At 40.5% G+C, this 25,911-nt stretch overlaps 1 long non-coding RNA gene across 1 annotated transcript in view; it reads left to right on the top strand.

The window, feature by feature from the left end:
• Nucleotides 1–426: 426 nt before the first annotated feature.
• LOC137371694 (uncharacterized) overlaps nucleotides 427–25,911 on the top strand; it is a 79,170-nt gene continuing 53,685 nt past the window's right edge. The window contains exon 1 of the long non-coding RNA XR_010975271.1: nucleotides 427–532. This is a non-coding gene — a long non-coding RNA (uncharacterized lncRNA). The remainder of the gene's footprint in view (nucleotides 533–25,911) is intronic.

Genomic DNA, 25,911 nt, shown 5'->3' on the forward strand with positions numbered 1-25,911 from the left:
ATGGAGATGGTGGTGCCACAGGGTGTAAAACACAAATTAAAAAAAATTCTAAAATGTAAAAACTGTAATTTCAGCATTTACAACTAATGATTGTGTTTCATCATCACTTTTATTATAGCTTGACAAAAAAACAGAAAATGAAGCAGAAATATTAGTTAGATTTATAATTCAATTCACCTCCCCCCACTTCACCAGCAAAAATAAGTAAGCTTTGGTTCACTCTACATAGGATAGGGGTGCAAACATAACTATTCAAACATAATATTGTTCAAATGAAATAATTGTGAGTATAAATGTCAGTGTACACCAGTATACTTTCTCCCATTAAAACACCAGATCTGGAGTTTTGAGACAGCATTGGGGACGATTTGATGGAAGGTTTGCATTTTCACAGGAAACCACATCAAATGTACGTTAGCATCATTGGATGTAGTGACATCATCAGACACAGAGGATGTGAAAACTGAAGATGAAGTGACCAAAAAGAAAACTTTGCAGCATTTGTGCTGAAGAGAACAAGGAGGTGTCTGAGGTTGGTCTTCTTTTAGCTTTAGGCCTACTAAGAACTGCCAACAGCAAAAATGAGGGTGAACATTTACAGATGTGCAATTTAATGTGGTTTAGAGACAGAAGCTAAATGTCTTGATCCAACTTGTGTATTGTATTCTTTTTTTTCCTACCAATGGGTATATAAGATAATGATCTGATTGGTTAAAGCTAACCTTCTCTTCAATCAGTCCATAATGTAAAGGCTCAGGTTTTCTTTCATGTGTAGTTTATAGATATGGTTTGATCCTGAAAACTGGGTTTTCAAAAATATTGGTATTTTATTTCCTCTACAAAGAGGAGGTTGTGATGCTAGAACTGGGGCATATATGTTCTACACTCATTTTTGCTTTGTTTCCCTCCTCTGGTATCAGGTGTCATAGTCACTTGAACTCATTTGCCACAATAGGAATAAGAGACTAACAAGGTGGTCGAACTTTCAGGTGGTACCAAACAAGGAGAGGTAGTATATTTCAATGATTCCGTTCATAAATTATAGAATGAGCTGGGCAAAATATCTAAGGGGGCAGATCACTGGCATTTAATACAGGAAGTGTGAAGTACTGCATATAGGAAGAAAAAAATAAGCAGCACATATTCCCTGAATGACCTTAAAATAACCAAATATAAAACCAAAAGAGACCCGAAAGCCTTAGTAGATGCAATACTCCAGATGTCAAAACAATCAACAAAAGGTTGATGGCTAATGGAATGCTATCCTTTATTACGAGAGGAATTGGAAATAAAGGTAAGGATGTTATGCTTCAGGGCATTGGTGAGACCACATCTCGAATACTGTGTGCAGTTTTGGTCTCCTTATTTAAGGAAAGATGTAAATGCATTGGAGGCAGTTCAGAGGAGGTTTACTAGATTGATGCCTGGAATGAGCGGGCTGTCTTATGAGGAAAGGTTGGACAGACTGGGTTTGTTTTGACTGGAGTTTAGAAGAGTGAGGGGAGACTTGATTGAAGTTTATAAGATCCTGAATGGTCTTGATAGGGTGAAAGTGGAAAGGATGTTTCCTCTTGTGGGTAAGTCCAGAACTAGGGGGCACTGTTTTAAAATTAGGGGTTGCCCTTTTAGGACAGAGATGAGGAGAATTTATTTATCTCAGAGGGTTGTGCGACTTTGGAACTCCCTGCATCAGAAGGTTGTGGAGGTGGGGGTCATTGAATATTTTTAAGGCTGGATTCTTGTTAGGCAAGGGAATCAAAGGTTATTAAGGGTAGATGGGAGTGTGGAATTCGAGACATAAACAGATCAGCCATGATCTTATTGACTGGCGTAGCAGGTTAGAGGGGCTGAATGGCCTACTTCTGCTCCTAATTCGTATGTTCGTTTTTTGTATGTTCATAAGACAATAGAATGTTGAGAAGTAGAATACAAAGGGATGAACTACAAAAAAAGAATGGAGACAGTTGGGCTTTTCAGCCTGGAAAGAAGGCATCTGACAGATGAATTTATAGAGATATATTAGATTGTTATTGAAATAGTAAATCTAGAATATTACTTTACATTAAGTTGTGAAGGTTAAGATGAAGAGGGCACATATTAAAAACTAGTAAAAGATAAACTTAAGACTAGTGTGGGGAAATTTTTCACGTAGAGTGATCAATCCGTGGAATAGATTTTGTGGAGAAGCTGTGAAAGCAAAAATCTTGGAAGTATTTAAGAAAGAATTGGATGCTGCAAAGGGGGTGGGGGGATCTTTAGGATGCTTCTGGATTGATGAACAAAGTTGGGCCAAATAACCTCCATTATTATCTTATGCATAAAGAATACTTACCTTGCCATACATTCATTGTAGCCGCTCCAAAAAAAAATGAATGGTCCCTAACACATACAATACACACTGTGCTTTCTACATCGGAAAATAAACTGTCTGCATCTTTGTGTACAGAGCTGCATTTGCGGATATGAAATGGAATGGAATTTTGGGAATTGATCACAATGGCACATGAAAAAAAAAAGCTGGATTTTACAAATGTGAAGGCCACTCCTTCAGAGACCACTCATCAGTCTATCTGAAACCACATTCTTTATTAAAAGATTGGGCAGCAGTTTTATGGGAAGTTGGTGAGCTCTGGAAAAATAATATTCAATTCAAATTGACGATTATATGGGCAACAGTTTTTGTTAACTACCAAAGCTAATCTGAACTAGTGTTGGACATGAATTCTTTGGTACAATTGTATATTAGTGCACTATGGATGGGGGAGGAAATTAACTCATTGTATTCAGCCATAACCACTGTGACGAACAATGTCAGTTTATTTGGCTATACCAAGTTGGGAAGCATGCAAGACAGATTTTTAAAAATTGGGTGTATTAGTGTCGGATATTCTATTCACTAAAAAATAATTTGTGTAAAGCTTTGCATCTGGAATGTGAATTAATATAATCCACCTTGTAAAATGTATTTATTTTGTAAGCACTCTGATCTCATCTGCACAATTCTCTTGTTTCTCTAACTTGCCCTCACCACACCATGTCATTAACTAGTGATTAATGAATGACAGTCAAGACACCATTCAAAATCAAATTGATAATGGAGGTCAGGAGACAAATTGAGAGGCTTAATGGTTAAAAAAAGGTTTCAAGCAGTGTTTGGTCAAGATTGATTAAAACTAATTAATATAAATGCTAAATGTAATATTTCAACTATATGGATACAATCTAATGAAGTCTGTGATCAATAGAAATTTAAAGTCAGGTTAAAATGAAAGAGGATGTCAAAAATTATCAAAATTAATTTTTTAGATGATGCTCATTATTGATTTATAATTCAAGGAAGGTACATTGATATTATTAGATACTGGATCAGCAGAGGAGAATGACTATTATAACATTATCATCTTAACAACAGAGAGCGACCTATTATGACATCACTCTCAAAATAGACTGACATTAGCCAAAGACGTTCATTAAATACTCACATCTCCTTTGGAAAACTAATCACATGGGACTTAAACAGTGACCTAAAGTGGGCTATTTAAACTGCAGAAATTGAAAATGATTGTACTAACTGTATCCAGTATGCTTTTGTTTTAAAATTGTTTCCGTAATGGCAGATAGATTTGGTGAGGAATAGTGATACATAATCTGACCTGGGCATTTTGCTTTCTTCTGCCTGAAATTGCATTTGTGTGCTGGAGTCAACACTGTTGATGTGATTATAAAAAAGAACTTTAATGCGAATCTGGAACAAAACTTTGAATTGACTCCATCGAGTCTATTTCCGAAAAATTAGAAGGTTTTGAAAATCTTCCTTGAACATTGATCCAAATTAAAGGGGTTGGTAACAATAGCCTTTACTCTGGAAGCAGAAGTTTACATGGAGCCCAGGGAGTTGTGATAAAGCACACCTAACATTGTTGGCTTTTAAGAGTCACAAGTAAAATTGTAGACTAGTCCTCAGTAGACACAAGGCCACAAATCAAATTCAGCTGTCACACCTCTGTGCGTTTATTTATTACATTTCTGCAGCCATATCAGTGACCTAAAATGTGATTGACCCATATACTGTAGGGCTTGAAAGTGCCACCAAATCAGTGGTGGGAGAAGGTCATTTCCCTTGAACCCCTCGAAAGTATTCCTTAATGCCAAGGGCAACCAAGAAGTTACCACAATCTGTTATATAGCTGACAACTCCCACAGAGTCCAAGCTTTATTTAAAGGACATCTAACTTCTTTTATGGGGAACATATTTGTATTGATTACATTGTAGTGCTGTTAATATTTTGGGCCGGTATTCAGATAATACTGAAACGATAATGAAGAAAGGTTGCCATGAATTCTGTTCAAGATTTGCAAAGTGGATCATCTTATTATCATAATTAAACTGAAGCTTACAGCTCAATGAAATATGAAAATGATTGTGCATAATGCATCAGTGGTACCAGGAGTCCAATAAAAATGACACTCCTTCATGGTCCTCTTTAACAACTCAAGGTGAGTCACAATATTGATATATTGGATTCACTATTTGAAGGAAAATTGAGTAATGGTACGAGAAAGCACTGTGCTGCATCATCTAATTCCCTGATTGATGGGTAGGAGATATATATCTAACTATTGCATCAAATTACATCAAACACATGTTATGCAAAAACAGAATAAATTATTTATGCAAATACACACTGGTGATTTATCAACTACTGGAAAGACAGAAACTGCTGTTGCATGTCAATGGGCTGATACTGCTACCTGCCAGTTGGGAACTAACCTTCATGCTGCAATAGACCTTAGGCAATAGTGAAAGGTGATGAAAAGGAACTGGTGGCTGCTTTGAAAATCCAAGTAGATCAGGAAGATTTTCCCGATGCAATTTCTCTCAGTTAGTAGCTGATTTTAAAGCCTGTTTGAAAGACAAGTTGCTGATAGTAAAGAAAGGTACTTTATGTCATTTGAACCCAGATTCCCTCACAGTCATTTTTACAGAAATATTGCACTCAGCAAAATAAGTAGGTCCTGTAAAATGACAATTCCAATCCATTTCATTTTTGAAATAGTACAATGGAAAGTTTGCTGAACTGAGTTTAACAGTGACCACTTTTTATTTTTGTGCTGCTCAAACGATGACCTTTAAATCATAATATTCTTTTTACCAGTGGATAAATTGCCAGCATCTAAGTAGAAAGTACACATGCTTGATCTCTGCATGCTAAATAATAAGGATGCAGTTTTATTACAGATACTGGACCTAAACTTGTATTTATATGGTGCAACCATTAGGGAGTCAGACCTGAGTCATACTGCTGATTGCACCATAATGAAAAAAGGATTCTGGACAAAGCTGCTTAAGGGCAAATCTTTGATTTTTAGTGGTTAGTTTTCTGTTAAGAAAGAATGGGTGCTTCTTTCATAATGTTAAAAACTTTGAAAAATTAGTTTATGAAATTTCAGAATAGATGGACTGAGCATCTTCAAAATATGGCTTTTCACCAAGCTAGAATTATACTACACCTGGTGTGCAGCTCTCGCACTGTGTGGACCTACACATTCTCCAAAGTGCTATGCCAGCATAAGTGTGTGGACTTCAGCTTCTAAACCTGCCAAAGAATATAGGGTCAAGCCAGGGTCATCTTTTTAAAACATTTCTGCTTGATGCCCAAACTTCACGAATACATCTTGGGCGCCTGTTGAGGGCTATATCAAATGTGGTGTTGCATGACTGCAAAGAGGCGGTGCTGCTGGGTCATCACCAAGAATTCATACTCCTGAAATGATCTATAAGAGAGCAGAAATTTAAGAATAAATGATCATTTTCAGGATCTCCCAGGCCATGACTCTGGTCTGGAGACTCTAGTAGGTCCCTGTTCTGCCCCCTGGATGCTGATTTAATTCTGAGATCTAGATTGATGAGGCCCAAGGAAGTGAAATCCATGGGTATTCCGACAGGGGACACTCTTGCACCAGCCCTGCCATTTTGTATGTCACAGTCCTTCTATGGGGCAGAGAGGACAACTGCCTATCCCAGGTCTAGTGAAACCTCTATGCAACTACCCTTATAGTTGATGACTTTGGGAGCAATTTTCACTTTGAGCTAAAGCAATTAAAGTAATGGATCGGAAAAATGGGCTGGTATATAATGGGCATCTGATTTACAACTGCCAGTTTTCCACCAGGGCCCAAAATGAAAATAAGCCCCTCTGTATTTCCAGGACCGAGCTGATTTTCCGTCCCCACCAGGCTCTTTTATCCCCTCTACTCCCCATTGCATGCCAGGCTTTGAGTTTGCTCACCTATTTGCAAATAGATTGCCTTAATGTGCTTGGAAATCAATTTAGGTCTCTGACTTGTTAGCTGGATGACTGTATGCATGTCAGCTGTGACTCAGTTGGTAGCATTCTTGCCCCTGATGCAGGAGGGTATGAATTCAAGTCCCACTCCAGGAACCGGATTTTACAGGGCTCCCAATGTCGGGCTCTGTGGGGGGAGGGGGACCAGAAGATTGTTCTGGCAGCAGGCTACCATGGAGCCCAATGCTGGGAGAGCTGGGCCCTATCCTCCCAGTGGCTATGAGGCCCTGTGGCGGCACCCCTGCCACTGGGTGATGAGACCTGGCTTACCATATTGAAATGAGCGCAATGCATACATTTAGATAAACATACCAGCGATCCTACGGTCGGGCTACAATCTTAAGAGTGCCGGCCGGCCCTCCCGCGCCTTCACGTTCTGGTCTGGGAAAAGTCGGCGCGCAGTGGTGGGGAAGGGGGAAATGTGCAATTTTTAATGTGGGGGAGGGAACGGGGTCAAACTTTCATTATTAGTGTAGGGGATGGTGGGGTGGGGTGAACTGTGAACTTTATCCGGTTTACGAGGCGGGGGCAAAGTCATATCTGAAAGGTCACTGTTTTGGGGGGAAAGGGCAGATACTTAATTTTATTGTTATTGCGAGGTGGTAAAGGGGGCGACAGAATTTAGATTTGAACATGGGGGGGGGGAGGTGGTTCCCTTTAAAAATTTAAATTAGCCAGCAGGGCTGGCTGTGCTTTAAAAATGGCACCAGCACCTGCGCACCGGCAGCTGATACCATTGCCAGCGCGGAGAGCCCGCCCCCTCCACGTGACTTGGGGGGGGGGGGGGGTGGTGGGCGGGCCCCAGGACTTCAGCATAAAAAAGCAAGGCTGTTACTCCAATGCATCTCTGAGGGAATGCTGCACTGTTGAAGGTGCTGTCCTTTGTCCTTAAATCAAGGCCCCATCTGCCCTGTCAAGTGAATGTAGAAGATTCCTTGGCACTATTTCAAAGAAGAGCAGGGCAGCTATCCCTGATGCTGTGGCCAATATTTATCCCTCAACTAACATCACAAAAAACAGATTATCTGGTCATTGTCATATTGCAGTTTTTTTGTGGGAGCTTGCTGTGTGCAAATTGGCTGCCACGTTTCCTATATTGCAATAGTAACTACATTTCAAAAGTACTTCATTGGCTATAAAGTGCTTTGGGACGTGCCATGGTCATGAAAGGTGCTACTTAAATGCATGTTTTTTTTATGTCAATGCATGCTCAAAACCACTGCACATTAGTGCATGAATGTCATGTAAAACAGCATAAATAACCATAGAACTTACTTTTGATTCATCAAATTTGACAGTGATTTTAGCAAAATCAATTATGAAGGAGTACAGGTTTAATACAGTGGGGATCTCATCAAAGACTCAGTCTGATGTTGATAACACTAAAATTGAGCAATGCGTTTACACAAATTATGAATTAATATTGTACTCTGGTGCAGTTACTTATCTATTAGACTGAGTGGAGTTTTTCAAAACTATCCAGGGAGCATCTCATTGTTAGTATGACATATGTGTCTAAAACTACAAGCATAAGTTAAGCGGTCATATACTTCAGAATATAGTTTGAAGAACTTTATGCTATCAGCAATATTTTCACCATAATCATAGTGCTCTCATTGAAATAAACTGTCAATTTCATGAATTGGAAACTGAAAAGATTTTTTACAATATAGAAAGGCAATATTGTCTTCCTGTCTTTTCAACATGGTTAATGCACAAGTTTATTTTAGTTCCAACACTTTTACTACAGTTACAATGTAATAAGTTCACCAAGCTATCAATTGGATGAATTGGAGGCCAACTGAAACCCACAGAATAGAAATTCAACATTTCCTTGATAAGTTAAGATATTGCCATACTATTTTGTGAAGATTCTCAATTTGACCAACTGACAGCTTGTCCTAATGCTTCTATAGTAGCCATGGTAGAGTCCAGAGTTAATATAATTTTCCACATTCTTTTCTTGATGTTAACCCTTTTGGATGTTGGAAGAAACCTTCTTCCAATAAACTATTCAACATATATCACATCTTTGTCCATCATATAATTCCTGTGTTGTTCTTTAGTGTTGCACATGAATAAATGCTATTTTTTGCTGTTGATTGGCTTAAATGTTGTATTCATAAAACAGTGACAAATCATATCTCAAGAGGTAGGAAATATGTTAATCAACCATAAGGAAAGCAGAAAAGTAAATGTCCAATGTGGAACTACAAAAGACTGGAACTCTTACCAATAAAATGAAGGAGAACGGAAACAAATCAAATCAGTCCAAATATATTTTGAAATGTCTTTCAATCATCACCTAGGCGTGCACTTAGTTTAGTTTAGAGATACAGCACTGAAACAGGCCCTTTGGCCCACCGAGTCTGTGCCGACCATCAACCACCCATTTATACAAATCCTACACTAATTCCATATTCCTACCACATCCCCACCTGTCCCTATATTTCCCTACCACCTACCTACACTAGGGGCAATTGCTAATGGCCAATTTGCCTATCAACCTGCAAGTGTTTGGCATGTGGGAGGAAACCGGAGCACCCGGAGGAAACCCACGCAAACACAGGGAGAACTTGCAAACTCCACACAGGCAGTACCCAGAATTGAACCTGGGTCACTGAAGCTGTGAGGCTGCGGTGCTAACCACTGCGCCACTGTGCCGCAGTTGTGACAAAGCTTATATTTTTATAATGGTCCATACCTACAAAGAAACATGCCCCAGCGCAAGTTACTGGAAAGTGAGTTGGCATTATAAAAGGTGGAATGCAGAGGAAAATGATCAAATGGGGACAAACAGATAATCAAGAGGAGAATCTTGAGAGAGTGATATCAGGGTAAAAATGTTGAGGCAACTAATTCCAGAGGGTGGAGAAAGGTCATTGAAGTCGAAGGAGCAAGAACAAGAAGCAGGCCATTGTTGGAAGACTGGAGGAGATCATGGAGAGAGGATAGGGCAAGCCCATGGAAGGATTTGAAGGTGATGATAAGAATATTAAAGTTGATTTTCCAGGACATGGGAAGCCAATGAAGATTGTTAAGGACAAGAGTAATGAAGCTGGAGATTTAGTCCAGATGGGGCCATGGACTGTGCCAATCTGTAATGTAATAAAGATATTTAAAAAATGACAATATGTACAAGAAAATAACTAAATTTTCTTATATAGTCGAATTTCCTATTTGAGAAGCCTATTCTGTTTGGAGACTTGTGCATGTAGGAGAAGCTTCAGCATTGAGTTCATGCAGGTTACCAGATACATCACTGTCAGTTGAATAACTGACAGTGAACCACTGACCACCTCCAGGCGCGTATCCATTGTCTCTCGAGATAAGGAGGCCCAAAAGAAGTTGAATAACTAAAAGAGGAACGTAAACCGTACATACACTAGTATTCATAATGTCCAGAGTTTTTTTTTGATTTATTGCAGAAGTTGCAATGAGTAAGCCATTCCCCTACAATTGAAGATTACTAAGACTGGAAATCCCAAAGAAAACCACTGAAAGTCTATGTAATTTTATATAAAGTAACTGGAGTTTGATCTTTCATATAGAACACTATAACAAATGAATAATGAAATCTTCAACATTTTTTGCAGTAACCCTGAAGGTTAAAAAAGTGTACACTATATAGTTGTTGATCTCCTGCAATGACAATCAGCTAGTATTGTAATATAGCCGAGCTTAGATACAACTGAGAAAAATGCTGATGAGATGGGAATAACTTAAGAGTTGATCTCTATATTTTGTCACGCATTCTAAATAGTTTTAGCCGCTACATTTTTTATTAGTATTTATATTTAGGTGCCAAACACTACATTGTTCATATAAATAGAATTTCTGAAAGGACTATACCATTAATCAAGTTTGGAAGGTGGTTCTGAGTAAAAGTCATGCACTTTTAATATTTATTTGATTTTGGTAACATTATGTTTTGGTACAGAGATATTTTGTAAAGAAGAAGAAATGTAAATTAGTTTTAATTTGTCTGAAGTTTTATATATTTATTTGTGCTTGCTATAAAAGCCCCCATCCTCAACAGATGGTCAGGAAAGGTAAATAACTGCTTTCCAATGCTACATCCAAAGTTTTATTTATTAATATAAATGTGGTATATGAGTAAATAAATCTATCTGTAATAGGTAAGAAAATGCTGTTTGTTTGTTTACCAGGAATCATTTAAATATTTAACTCAGCCTCCCTGATGAGAACTCTTACAAATTGCTATCCAAATTCTTTCAGCACATGCCCCTTGCCCCATTTCCATGCCTAAACACCCTTGCAACCGTATACCCATTGCAGTCAGAGGTAAAGTAAAGCAGGCTGCCATTCACTATGATCCCGTTTCACACTACTGCTATACACCTCTTTCACCTGTCATGTACTTTCTAATGCAATGGCCGGGATTTTATCCGGGCGATGCAGGTCTCGATCTCTGACAAAAGCGCCATCCAGAACCCCGTGAGGCTCCTTCCGTGGGAGGCCTGCCGAATCAAGTGCAAATTAGGCACTTAACTAGACAGCAGCGGGTCTTCCACGGGATCAAGGACCCTGGCAATGAAGTCCTGCCCTCTTAGAGCTGTCAGCTAATCAGAGGCTGGCAATTCTTTAACTGAGCAGCGCCATCATGGAGGTGGTGGCTGCTGCTGGTGGAGCACCCAGCCGAGGCCTAGGAGCAGCGCTTGATCCAGAATCACAGAATCGTTACAGTGCAGAAGGAGGTCATTATGCCCATTGTGTCTGCACTGGCTCTCCAAAAGAAAATTCACTTAGTGCCATTCCTCCACCTTCTCCCCATAACCTTGCACATTCTTCCTTTTTATATAACAGTCTAATTCTCTTTTGAATGCTTCAAGTGAACCCACCTCCACCACGTTCTCAGGAAATGCATACCAGGCCTTAACCACTCGCTGCATGAAAAAGCTTTTCCTCGTGTCACTTTTGCTTCACTTACCAATTACTTCAAATCTGTGCCCCCTCTTTCTCAATCCTTTCATGAATGGAAACAGTTTCTCTCTATCTACTCTGTCCAGACCCCTCATGATTTTGAATATCTCTATTAAATCACCTCTCAACCTTCTCTTCTCCAAGGAAAACAGTCCTAACCTCCTCAATCTATCTTCATAACTGAAGTTCCTCATCCCTGGATCCATTCTCATGAATCTTTTCTGTACTCTCTCTAATGGCCCTCCCATCTTTCCGAAAGTGCGGCACTCAGAACTGGACACAGAACTCCAGCTGAGGCCGAACTAGTGTTCGTATATAAGTCCAACATAACTTCCTTGCTCTTGTACTCTATGCCTCTATTAATAAAGCCAAATTTCCCACCTGTTTCAGGTGGTAAGCCCTTTTAATATGTAAGATGGAGTCCTATGACATCCAAAGGATCCCAATTGCTATTTTAGAACAGAACTGGGTAAAGCGAACAGAATTAGACCAGTTATACTGGCGGTATAGCTGAAAAACAGTCCAAAAGCTATTTTTAATTATTTGTGGAGCCAGAAAGAGCAGGATTGTTTCTCCATGCCCACTGGGTTTCCACACCCACAGTCCCCCTCCCTGCCCCCTCCCCCCAACCCTGCTGCCCCCAGGATTTACCTTGCTGCCAGCTGGAAATTCTCTGGACCTAACTATAATTCACCAGCTGAAATTGTATTGGCTACAACAGCATGCCTGTTTGGGGCAGGCTGCTCAGTGGTTCTTTCTGAATGCAATTTGGGCCTCGAAATGACCCTAACCTTTCTTCGCTGGCATACTCCATCATTTAGTCACCCAACAGTTAAAACTTACCCCACTGTGCCAAAGTGTCTGTTATAAAAGTGAAAATTTTGTGTTGAGCCAACTGATACCTCTTAAATCATAAAGGCAATAGATAAGACTGTAATCCTGATTTCTGTCATCAATCTTTTCCAGAGTCCATAAGCCCCATGCAGTCTTACTGCTCTTGTAATGCAGTATAGCTATGGGAATAGGCAATATTCACAAATTAAAGAGACTATTTGCATTAATGTAGCTATCACATTATTAAAATGTCTGTTTTAAGCATTTGTGGTTGCTGTAGTGTTTCCGAACCCACCCTGAAACAAAAATTATAAAATATTTTCCTCAGCATGTCCTAATAAAACAATAATTTGAGACTGTTTCTATGATTCTGGATGTTTGTCTAATTCTATGCTAGACTATTCAGCATTTGAAAATTGCACGTTGCAATTTTTACAGCTGTTACACACCATAGAATAAATGGAAAAGGTGGAAATAATTTCCTGTACACAAAATGGTTACTATCAAATTTCATTTGAGAGAAATAGTCTGATTTCTTTTTAATGTAAATGACTGGAATCTGGATTTTATTTTTCTCTTTCCTAATATAATTCCCAATTTTCAGCATTTTTTTTTCTTTTACTGGCAAGGAACATCAATTCATTGAATAATTGCACTAATCCAACTAAATGCATTATTTAGGATTTTTTCAAAGAAAGAGCTAGCTCAGGACACCTGTTTCCTATCAATTTTTTATATTAACTGTGGTAATAGCTGATTTTCACTGACTCAGAAAGAAAATGTTGGTCAAAAATATGTCTCCCGCCCCTGAAAGAAATTGCAGACATTTATTGATGCTGCATGCAGTCTTTTTGAAGCAGTTAGATTAAAGTGACAGTCCCATACTAGCCACATAGCTCACTAGTGCATTAAGAAATTCACATTCTGTCATCAGAAAAACCCTGACTAAAGCTGAATTTGTGTGAAAGAGGACACAACCCCAGTGACCTCGAGCTAGCAGAGAGGTCTCTGGTGATCACTGAAGGAAAAGCAGTGAAATAGTAAAGCACGTAAGCTGCCAATGTGTGCGAGAAGCCATCTCAAGAGGGTACCATTCATTTCTCTCATGTTCCTCAATGGTTGTCAATGGTTGCACCACTCTGAACCTGAACTGCCTCTTGCCTGCCTGTTTTTTCATCTAGTTTAAAAGACACGTATAAAACAAAATGCAGGAAAAGCATAAAAAGGTGAATAATCTTTTTCAGCTTTTAGACCTTTAAATATGGAAGTAGAAATTGAACAACAAACCAAAACCATATGACATACATTTTAATTCATTTAAAAATTGTGTTCAAAAATTATATGCATTTCTTCGACTATTAAACTTGGAAAGTGAACCATCATTTGTGCAGATGGTATTTGAAAGTGGATGTTTTTTTGGAATGCTGAAAGGACGTTAAGGTGTTAAATATTTGTTATTAATAAGAGAACACATGGTATAATAACTATTATATCAATCTCATTTGTTACATTCATGCATTTGTTACTTGTTTGACAATTCCATGCTCATACATTGCAACTATTTTTTTATTCAGAACTATGACTATTAATGACAGTGTCTTGTATTATGTGGAGGATTTTCCTCAAGATTCTCGGAAAATAGGCCTACATAAATATTATAGTCTTGGAAATGCATCAAATACAATATGCCCTTAAAATTAAATAAGAGCAGAGGAGAATAATAGTGTAGAAAAATACATAAACTCATCAAATACTGTTTGATTTAATAGCCAATGGAAAATATTAATAAAAATCATTGAATCTATGTGTTTCTATTGATAAGGTGCTTTGTGCTGATATACATATACCCATCAATCCGGTCATCTTAGCAGCTGTACAAATTTGTATTGGCAAGGTCACACCTCTTTTTTATATAGATGTTTTAATATGTTATTGTTTGAATTCAGACTTCAAAATTGGATCAGAGTGACTTCTTAATCCATTTCTACATCCATAGGGTAATGCATATATTTTGTTGAATGGTTTAGCCAGCCTTACTTTGGAGAACTGGAGAATAGATCTAGTAGCAGCATAGCTATGATATAAGATATGTGTAAATCCATAGTTCATTCTTTATTATAGCTGTATTACTCGTGTTTTGGAAATGATTACAAGACCAATGCTAGTAGCATTACTTCCTGTGCTGCACAGCTATCTCTTGCTTTTCGACCAGTTGTATCATTTTTAGCTTTCCTGAATTTATAGCTTTTTTTATCAGTACTTTGCATCTGTGTCATTATCCTATTGCTAGGAAAGTGTTCGACTGGGCCTCAGATCCCTGATTAATTGAAAAACAACAAGGCAGTATTTTGTGACTGAGCCAATTCTATTTGAAAACATGTTTTATTAAGACTCAGTGAACTGCAATGCAAGCCCATACTTTTTATTCTCCTTTTGGTTGCCCTTTTCTTTTCTTGGGTGGAAGCTGTGGGAAGGGCAAAGCAACTGAGACAATTGGCCAAACAAACAAAACTTTAGGGATAAAAAGAGTAAGTTTTTTGGGGGGTATTTATCCATTGCACTGGATTAGCTGAATGCAGAGACTATCAGAAAGTTGGGCAGTTTGAAGTTCACATATCTAAATGAACCCACTCAATTTTCCTTCCCGAGAAGGGACAAATGGGTGGCTTTACTGGTGGTTCTCCAATCTGCCCAATTTTCCAATATTCCCTTCCAATCTGGTGTTCCTGGACAAAGACCTAGGAAAATCTTTTTGCAATAGTTCATAATAAAAACAGGAAATTTTGTTCCCAGACTGATGTCAGATTCCATGGCGGGGGAAAGCCAGAGAATCGGAATGGCAGCAGCCCGCCATGGAACCTGATGATGGGATTGCCGGGCCCGATCTTCCTGGCAGTGGGGAAGCTCCATGGCGGACACTCTGTGATGGGCCCGTGGTTTAAATATTGAAATTATATGTTTGCATTAATTAAAATCTAATCCGCAGTGATCTTAGCCTTCAGTTCCTGATATTCAGCGTAATGTGTGGCACTTATGCACTTTTACTTTCCTGTCCAGGGAAAGCTGGTGCCAGCAAAGTGGGGAAGGGGTGAACTCTGTACTTTGTGCATAGGGAAGAGGGAAGGGCTGAACTCTACACTTTGATGAGCTGTCTGCAGGGCTGGCAGCCTTTTAACATGGCGCCTGCACCTGCTTCCGCATAGTGATGCTATGAACGGTGTTGCCAACGCTGCCCCATCACGTGATTGTGGGGGGGGGGTCGGCCGCAGTGAATATGTAAAATGCCCACCCGCTGCAGAATCGCAGGGCGCAGGTCCCATGGGGAATGATTGCCATTTTCCCTGCCCACTGCTGCTCTTGGCAGCGGAACTACAGAATCAGTCCAAAAGCATCTTTAAAGTGAGAGAACAGGTTAGTGTTGGCGATAGAGACGCTTCTTCAGAAGTGAGTTTGTCAAAACTTTGATATCAGTTACATGGTCACGAGTACAATTGGAAATTCTCTATACCCTCTCACATTACAACAGTCACTACACTTCAAAAGTAGTTCATTGACTGTAAAGTTTTTTGAGACATCCTGAGGTTGTGAAAGGTGCCATATAAATGCAAGTCTTTCTTTCTCCGATATGCTAAGCACTGTTAAATCTATTCCTTGGATTTTCTAGATACAAAAATGAAGGATATTTCACTATTACCAATGAAGAAGGATCTATAATTTAAGAACATCACCATTACTGCAATATTCTATTTGATAGACATCAATTATTATCTGGATTGTAGAGAACATTTTAAATGTTTTGAAGTGAGGAAGATTCAGTAGAGGTCACAAAGAGATTTGGAATAATTTGATAGAGGTATACTACAGGTAAATAAAATGGCCAGTAGTTCATTGAGACTACAATAGGATCTGCAAGTGATATTTTCACACGTGTAAACTATTTTCATTGATGCTGCTGGGGCTGTTTTGCTTAGAGATGAAAAAGTTGAGAGGAGATTTGATACAAAGTTCACAATCATGAGGGGTCTGGACAGAGTAGGTAGGGAGAAGCTATTCCCAATGGCGGAAGGGTTGAGAACCAGAGAAGAGGTGACATGAGGAACAACTTTTTTAAGCAGCAAGTGGTTAAGATCTGGAATGTACTGCCTGATAGTTTGGTAGTGGCAGATTTAATTGCAGCTTTCAAAAGGGAATTGGGTAATTATCTGAAGAGAGCTAATATGTAGGGCTACAGGGAAAGGGTGCGGGACTGCGACGAGCTGAGTTACTCTTGCAGAGAGCCAGCATGGACACAACGGGCCAATTAGCCTCCTTCTGTACTATAATCATTCTATGATTCTATGATTCTATTCTCTTTTGTCCAAGAAATCTGAGCAAGGGTGGAGTAAATAATTTGATCTAAGCCCAATTTTTCATTTGCATGTGATGCACCACTAACCACACCTCTGATTTGGTTCACATAATGAGAGTCAGTCCGTTCTTCCTGGCTGCATGTCTGGATGAAGGCCACTTTTACCATTCCTAACATCAATTGTTTTCAGGATTCATTGATTTGTGGAAAGCTTTGTCTGATATTCTCTTCTCAACAGGATTTAATGATTACCTAGTTGCAAAGTATTGTACAACACTTCAAAATTTTTTATTTTGGTAGTGTAATTCATTGCTTTGTATTTTATGAGGCTTTCCACCCCCCCCCCCCCCCCCAACACCTTTCCCACTCCCCAATTTTCTTCTTTGCTCTCCTATTGGTCTGATTTCTTTCTTGAATACGTCTCCCAAGGATGCTAACGTCCCTCTGGTACTTTACCCAAGTGGCTAGTCTTCATTTTTGAGCCTGGGATGCCAGAAAGCTATTTGACTGTATGAAGTATTGTAATGGAGCTCAATCTCATTCTCTCTGAATGTTGACGCATACCCATTTCCAGCTAGGGTCACTGGATTACAATCAGGAAGTGGATCAATGATTGATTTTTCTTTGTCCAGGGGCACTGAAGCCAATTATAACACTCCCATTATTGGCCTGACTGAGGTAAGCTAACTCAATATAGACTAGGACCTTCAGGTCTGCATGTCTGTTGCATTGACTTCTGGCTTTACCCACTCGAACATCTGAGATTTTTATATGTAGTATATTAAAGACTTTGTGTATGCAGGGATTTTCTAGCAGCTCACATTCATTTCCCATAACATTTTTCCTGTCACAGCTGTTTCTATTCTGCTTTTTTGTTGTCATACTGTTTCTGTCACCCTTTTCGTGCTAGTTATATTCCTGTAACAGAGTCCTCTACAATTGGTCTCCAGGAAAGGTGGCGCTGTTGTTCACATTTCTTTAAGACCTTCAAGGTGCTGCTATGGGCACTTGCCTAAGGCCTAAAAGTCTTCAAGTAAGTTTTAAAAACATTTAAAACCTTTTAAACATCGTACATACCATGCCACTGCCACCTAACAAATGCCATATCCATAGGCAGTGTCCCCATATCCCAGAACCTTTTTCCCACACTTCCCACACCCAAGACTTCTATAGTTTTGCCATACATTGTTTTCCATTCCTAACAGATACTGGCAGCCCACATCCCACTGTTCCCAAACTCCAAGAACCCCAAAACACCTACACAGCACCCCAGTATTGTGGCAACTGTTCCTAAAAGCTACCAACAATTTAGAAGATCTCTTCTACTGGCATGGATTAAGGATTGGTTAACAGGCAGAAAGCAGAGAGTAGTAATAAACGGGTCATTCTCGCATTGGCAGGCTGTGACTAGTGGGGTACCACAGGGATCAGTGCATGAGCCCCAGCAGTTCACAATATATATCAATGATTTGAATGTGGGGACCAAATGTAGTATTTCCAAGTTCACAGATGACACAAAACTAGGTGGGAATGTGTGTTGTAAGGAAGATGCAAAGCGGCTTCAAGGGGATTTGGACAGACTTAGTGAGTGGGCAGGAATGTGGCAGATGGAATATAATGTGGAAAAATTTGAGATTATCCACTTTGGTAGGAGAAACAAAGGTGTAGAGTATTTCCTAAATTGTAAGAGATTAGAAAATGTAGATGTACAAAGGGACCTGGGTGTCCTTGTCAATAAGTCACTGAAAGCTAACATGCAGGTACAGCAAGTAATTAGGCAGGCTAATGGTTTGTTAGCCTTTATCATAAGAAGTACTGAAGTCTTGCTTCAATTGTATAGAATCTTGGTTAGTCCACACCTGGAATACTGTGTGTAGTTTTGGTCCCCTTACCTTAGGAAGGTTATTATTGCCATAGAGGGAGTGCACTTAATGTTCACCAGACTTGTTCCTGGGATGGTGGGACTGTCCTATGAAGAGAGATTGGGGAAACTGGGCCTGTATTCTCTCGAGTTTTGAAGAATGAGAGGGGATCTCATTGAAACCTACAAAATACTTAAAAGGATAGACAGGGTAGATGCAGCTAAGATATTTCCCCTGGTTGGGGAGGCTAGAACCAGGGGACACAATTTCAAAATAAGGAGGAAGCCACTTAGGACAGAGCTGAGGAGAAATGTCTTTACTCAGAGGGTTGTGAATCTTTGGAATTCCCCACCCAGAGGGCTGTGGAAGCTCAGTCATTGAGTATGTTTAAAGCAGATTTCTAAATACAAATGACATAACAGGGTATGAGGATAGTGTGGGAAAAAGGCACTGAAGTGGATGATCAACCATGATCATATTGAATGGCAGGGCAGGCTCGACGGGCTGAATGACGTACTCCTGCTCCTATGTTCCAATGTCTTACTGCCTTGGTCTTAAAAATGAGAAAAAGTCAGCAATGCATACTTAGCGGTAATCAAGGCCATTGATTTACCGTTTCCACACAAATATTCACATTCATGGAACTGTACCCTGAAAATAACATTGCTTACAAAATCTAATGAGACATTATTTGAATATTGTAAATCAGTGGCTTGATAACGTATTGTGCATTACAAAGCATAAAACAGCAATTCATCAGGAGCAGCAGCACGAGGTTCAGAAAAATTTTATTGTATTTTTACTGCCCGAGTGTAGGTTTTACCATGCAGTTTGCAGCTAGTCACCCAGTCTGACATCTACATCTTCTTCCACTGTAAAAGATCATTGTTGTCTTATAGTTACTTCTGATTTGCCAAACCATATATAAACTGGCTTTACTTCCAGCAAGCAAAATTTAAATTAAAGATAGTGTTCATATTTTTCACCCCAGTTCTTTTTGGTTGTGGGATTAACTCAAACAGTAACAGGCTTTGCCAATAGACCTGATATCTATTTTGCAATATGTGCCGTGGATAGTTACACATTTTAAGACAAGAATATATTGAAGAGTCTGGATGTTTGGTCTACAAAACTACAGATACTGACATCAAAGCTTATAATGAAAACATAAAGGTCAATAATTCAGGTACACTACAGCACTCATAATATACAAAACACTTTCTCCTTTTGTCCCTGATGCTGCAAGATACCAGCTAGATGGCTATGTTATTTTAGACATAAGTAACTGAGGGCTCAGCCGCAAAATTAATGTATTTTTTGTCATCCCTGCACACTGTAAAATGATATCACATGCCTGAGTGCTCTCCCCCAGTACTGTTTCCTTTTCGAATTATTTTGAAATATGATTGATGTCTTTCTTGCTACATGAGAATGTAAATGCTGATCAGGTTAGTTTAACTGTCAGGGTGGAGTCATGCATCCCATTAAATTAAAAAGGTGCTTAAATATTTCCAAGAACGAAAAGCTTTTCCAGATTGTGTTGTGGCCATTTAAACTGACGGCTAAACATGTGCACAAACTTTCTTTTTAAAGCAGTGATCAGCACTAAACTGGATGAAAATTAGTAATTTGTCACAATAGAATCAGTTCAAAGTACAAAGAATGCGAGACTCCTCAGTGTAAACAGTAGCCAGACACTCTGGAACCTGTCATTACTAGTTTACCTCAGAGACCCTAGACTACACTTGTTTTCTGTACATGCTTTTCCCACAAATAGAGCTGCTAGAGAATTCCACCTATCAATAAACATGAGTTTCGGTCATTATTCAATACTAATTCATGCAAAACGTGTTTCAACTTACTGACTGCAAGCACAATAAACAATTTGCATTATCTCCACTAACAAAACTGAACACTTTGCTGTGATATAATTACGTGCGGTCACTGGGTTTTTTGAAAAATAAACCTATGACTAAATCCGTTTGCTCGACAGGAAATGATCCTCGGGATTTATTTTGTTCTCATGCTAGGTTTTAGCTGTTGGTCTGATAAGGACCAGGTGTGTCTCGCAGAACAAGATGTGTTTAGTCTGCGACAAAACCAAACACTGCTTTTGAAACCGAACCAGAGATAGACCATAAAATTCAAAAAGCCGTTATCTTTCCTCTTTTGATGAGATGCATTTGCATTCCTGACATCTCTATTAACTCTTTCATTACCTAAGTTAATACAGTTTCACATGCCATTCAGCACTGCAGGAAATATCAGATGTGTCTTGGATCTTGGGCAAATAGTCTTGGCAACCTGAATGGCTTGGCTGATTGGGGGTTTGCACTGCAGTTCATTGGCATATAGCTTGTGTTTTAAAATCCTCAGTACATAGTTTAAAAATCAAATCTATGGGTTGAATTTTTTGGCCCTGTCCGTGGTCTCGCCGCTGGGACTGGAAGTGGGCGGTGGTGCCATTTGCGCGGCGACAGGCTGTGAAGTGTGATTATGTGGCGGCCGGCCAATTAATTGCCGGCAAGCAGAAGAGACACCCAGTTGGGTGCCGGTGGCAGTGTGAGGTCACGCTGCTGGGAGTGCTGGCGCCATCTTTAAAGGGCTGCTAGCACCCTTTTCAATTGTTGCAGCAGCAAAGAAGACTCAGAGGGACACAGCAGAAAGGTGCAACAATGGTAGAGGGAAGTTCCCAGATGGCCCCACTGGTTTAGCAATGCCTCCCTGCAGGTTCTCCTACTGGCTGCTCAAGCAAGGCCACATTCACAGAAACTGGTTGCAGTGCGGCAAGAGGGTGAATGACCTCATGAAATCCGCCAAGGTGGGTACACCACAATGTGTTCTCCTTAGGGGGCTTACATGTAGTGAGGCGTGAGGCTGAACTAGTTAGAAAAGGAATGCCAACCCAGTTCCTGGTGATGGGACCAGACAGCAGCATTGGGCTTGACAGGCATGGCAGCATATCAGATAGTAACCCTGGCCCGTCTCAGGTGAATCCTGTACTGCTTCTTCTGAGTGGCTCCATGCAGAAGACAAACCTGTGGGAACATTATGGACAATCAGATGGCCAGCATCATAGGGCGATGGGTGTATCTTTATCAGGTGATTCACAATGCTCATCTGTCTACTTGTAGGAAAATATATGAACATATAAACATACGAACATACGAATTATACCACTCGGCCCCTTGAGCCTGCTCCGCCATTCAATAAGATCATGGCTGATCTAATTGTAACCTTGACTCCACATTCCCGCATACCCCCAATCACCTTTCACCCCCTTGCTTATCAAGAATCTATCTACCTCAACCTTAAAAGTGGCGCAGTGGTTAGCACTGCAGTCTCATAGCTCCAGCAACCTGGGTTCAGTTTTGCGTACTGCCTGTGTGGAGTTTGCAAGTTCTCCCTGTGACCATGCGGGTTTCCTCCGGGTGCTCCGGTTTTCTCCCACATGCCAAAGACTTGCGGGTTGATAGGTAAATTGGCCATTGTAAAAATTACCCCTAGTATTGGTAGGAGAATTGTGAGGATGTGAGAGGGAAAATGGGATTAATGTAGGATTAGTATAAATGGGTGGTTGATGGTCAGCATAGACTCAGTGGGCTGAAGGGCCTGTTTCGGTGCTCTATCTCTCTATGACTCTGCTTCCATTGCCTTTTGAGGAAGAGAGTTCCAAAGACTCATGACGCTCTGTGAGAAATAATTTCTCCTCATCTCTGTCTTGAATAGGCGACCCCTTTTTTAAACAGTGGCCCCCCTAGTTCTAGATTCTCTCACAAGAGGAAACATCCTTTCTACATCCACCCTGCCAAGACCCCGCCGGATCTTGTACGTTTCAATCAAGTCGCCTCTTACTTTTCTAAACTCCAGCAGATACATGCCTAGCCTGTCCAACCTTTCCTCATAAGACATTAAAAATTTCCCATTCCAGGGATTTGTCTAGTAAACCTTCTCTGAACTGCTTCCAATGCATTTACATACTTCCTAAAAGGAGACCGATACTGTACACAGTACTCTGATGTGGTCTCACCAATGCCCTGTATAACTGAACCATAACCTCCCTACTTTTGTATTCAATTCCCTTCGCAATAAACGATAACATTCTAATAGCTTTCCTAATTACTTGCTGTACCCGCATACCAACCTTTTGCAATTCAAGCACTAGGACATCCAAGTCCCTCTGCACCTCAGAGCTCTGCAATCTCTCACCATTTAGATAATATGCTTCTTTTTTATTCTTCCTGCCAAAATGGACAATTTCACACTTTCTCACATTATTCTCCATTTGCCGGATCTTTGCCCACTCATTTCACCTGTCTATATCCCTTTGTAGCCTCCTTATGTTCTCCTCACAACTTACTTTCCTATCTATCTTTGAGTCATCAGCAAATTAGGCAACCATACCTTTGGTCCCTTTATCCAAGTTATTTGTATAAATCGTAAAAAGTTGAGGATCCAGCACCGAACCCTGTGGCACATCACTCGTTAGATCTTGCCAACCAAAAAATGACCCAATAATGCCTACTCTCTGTTTTGTGTTAGCTCGACAATCTTCTATCCAAGCCAAAATGTTACCCCCTATACCATGAGCTTTTATTTTCTGCAATAAACTTTAATACAGCACCATATCAAATGCCTGCTGGAAATCTAAGTACAGTATATCCACCAGTTCCCCTTTATTCACAGTACATGTTACTTCTTCAAAGAACTCCAATGAATTGGTTAAACATGGTTTCCTTTTCACAAAACCATCTTGACTTTGCCTGATTACCTTGAATTTTTTATGTGCCCTGCTATAACGTCTTTAATAATAGGTTCTAACACTTTCCCTATGACAGATGTTAAGCTAACTAGCCTACAGGGTTGGATATTACCAGTCCCCCGATGTCGGGGGTCATGGCAGGGAGAGGCCAGAAAATGCTTCCGGATCGGGAAGGCCCTGCCCAATATTACTGACGGCGGCGAGGCCTCGTGGTGGACCCCCCCGCTACTCAGCGACGGGACCATCATTACAATATGTTAATTTATTCAAATCAAGGATAATTACTTACCTCGTTGCGCTGGGCATCCTGTTTCCATATTACCATTGGTGGCCGGCACTCCTGCGCCATCGGACCTCCGAATGGAGATCCGATGTGGGACACTGGTGGGGAGGGGGGAGGAGGTAAGTATTTCAGTGCAGGAGTGGGGGGGGGGGGCAGAGGGAAAAAACATACCTGATTGGTCGAGGGGGTGATGGGAAGGGGGAAAGGAAAAAGTTTTTGAACTTTGGATGGAGGAAGGTCAGATAATCAAGGTAAGTATTTTGCGGGTGGAGAGGGCAGAAATGATATGTGAGGCTATTGGGATGAGGTGGGGTACAGGAGGGGGGCTGGAAAGCTTTCTGCAATTATTTTTAATATTTTAAAATGCACAGTTGCTTTAAAAATTAGAAATGTCAGTAAGGGCTCTAAGCCCTTGAAAAATGTCACCGGCCCCTGCACAGTGGCACCGGATGCTGTTGCCGTGGACGGAGCACCACCCCCTCCATGTCATTGGGGCGGTCAGACTGCCCCGGCCATGTATGAGCCGCCGCACTAAATATCGTGGCAGCTCTGCGGCGCACAACTCGTGCATGTGCTGTGCTGTTTTTGAAGTTCACAGCCACTGGAAAAAGTCAGCCCGTAGTTTCCAGCTTTCTGTCTCCTTCCCTTTTTGAATAAAGGAGTTACATTGGCTTTTTTCCAATCCAATGGAACCTTCCCAGAATCTAGGGAATTTTAGAAAATTAAAACCAACGCATCTACTGTCTCACTAGCCACTTCTTTTAAAACCCTAGGATGAAGTCCATCAATACCCGGGGACTTGTCAGCCCGCAACTCCAACAATTTGCTCAGTACCATGTCCCTGGTGATTGTAATTTTTTTGAGTTCCTCCCTCCTTTCCATTTCCTGACTTACAGCTATTTCTGGGATGTTAGTTATATCCTCTATAGTGAAGACTGATGCAAAATACCTGTTCAATTTATCTGCCATCTCCTTATTTTCCATTATTAATTCCCCAGACTCACTTTCTATAGGACCAATGCTCACTTTGCTAACTTTAAAAAAAATATCTATAGAAACTCTTACTATCTGTTTTTATATTTCTAGCTAGCTTTCTCTCGTACTCTAATTTTTCCCTCATTATTAATCTTTTAGTCATTTTATATTCTGTCCAATCGTCTGACTTGCCACCCATCTTTGCACAATTATATGATTTTTCTTTAAGTTTGATACTATCTTTAACTTTTTTAGTTCAACACAGGTGGTGGATCCTCCCCTTGGCATTTTTCTTTCTAGTTGGAATGTATGTGTATTCTGAAATAGCCCCATCAAAAAAGGGTGGCACAGTGGTGCAGTGGTTAGCACCACAGCCTCACAGCTCCAGCAACCCAGATTCAGTTCTGGGTACTGCCTGTGCAGAATTTGCAAGTTCTCCCTGTGACCATGTGGGTTTCCTCCTACATGCCAAAGACTTCCAAGTTGATAGGTAAATTGACCATTATAAAAATTGCCCCTAGTGTAGGTAGGTGGTAGGAGAATTGAGGGAAGGTGGGAATGTAAGGGGGAAAAAATGGGATCAATGTAGCATTAGTATAAAAGCCTTGATGGTTAGTACAGACTAAGTGGGCCAAAGGGCCTGTTTCAGTGCTGTATCTCCCTCTATGACTCTCCAAATGTCTGCCATTGCATCTCTATTAACCTATCCTTTAACCTAATTTGCTAGTTCACTTTAGCTAGCTTTGCTTTCATGCCCTTATAATTGCCCTTATTTAAGTTTAAAATAGTAATCTTAGACCCACTTTTCTCTCCCTCAAACTGAATGTAAAATTCAATCATATTATGATCACTGCTACCAAAGTGCGCCTTCACTATGAGTTCATTAATTAATCATACAATCCCACAATGCCAGGGAAAGGGTGAGGACTGGCGGTGGTGACCTGTACCTCTTAATCCGACCCCCAGTGAGCTTGGCGGTTAGCATGGGAGTCGTTCTATCGCAGATGGTGAGACAGGATTGGAGAGTCAAGAGAATGAGTGGCCAAATGGATGGGCACAAGGGAGCCTCTGGCGAACACTAAGAAAAGTGCTCATGTGTCAGGTGGAGTTTCACATGAGGAGTGGACTGAAGGATGCGATGAAATGTTCATCATTCTCTAATTACTCTTCCCTCCCACACAGGTCGAAGACAAGAGCAGTCAGCTGCAGAGATGGGGGAGGGGGTGGGGTGGGGGAGGGGGAGGGGAAGCCATCCACCTCTGAGGAGGAGGAGGGAGCCTTAGAGGATGTACCATCACATCATTCTCCACACCCTCCAGCAGCAGATACTCTCATGCGGTGTGGATGCATGCACTAGTAGATCTGGGGTCACGATCCCCAGTGAGCACACCACAGACATGGCTGAGCAGCTGACAGAGGCTGTGGCTGCCAAGACCACTGACATTTGGAGGACTATGGGATGCCAGGGGGATGCTGAGCCTCAGGCTAATGATATGCTTCTGGAGTCACCAACAAAGTGGCTGATGGTGGAGCTGCAGAGGGAATTGAGGAAACAT

This window comes from Heterodontus francisci, chromosome 7 (assembly GCF_036365525.1).
Source record: "Heterodontus francisci isolate sHetFra1 chromosome 7, sHetFra1.hap1, whole genome shotgun sequence".
NCBI lineage: Eukaryota > Metazoa > Chordata > Chondrichthyes > Heterodontiformes > Heterodontidae > Heterodontus > Heterodontus francisci.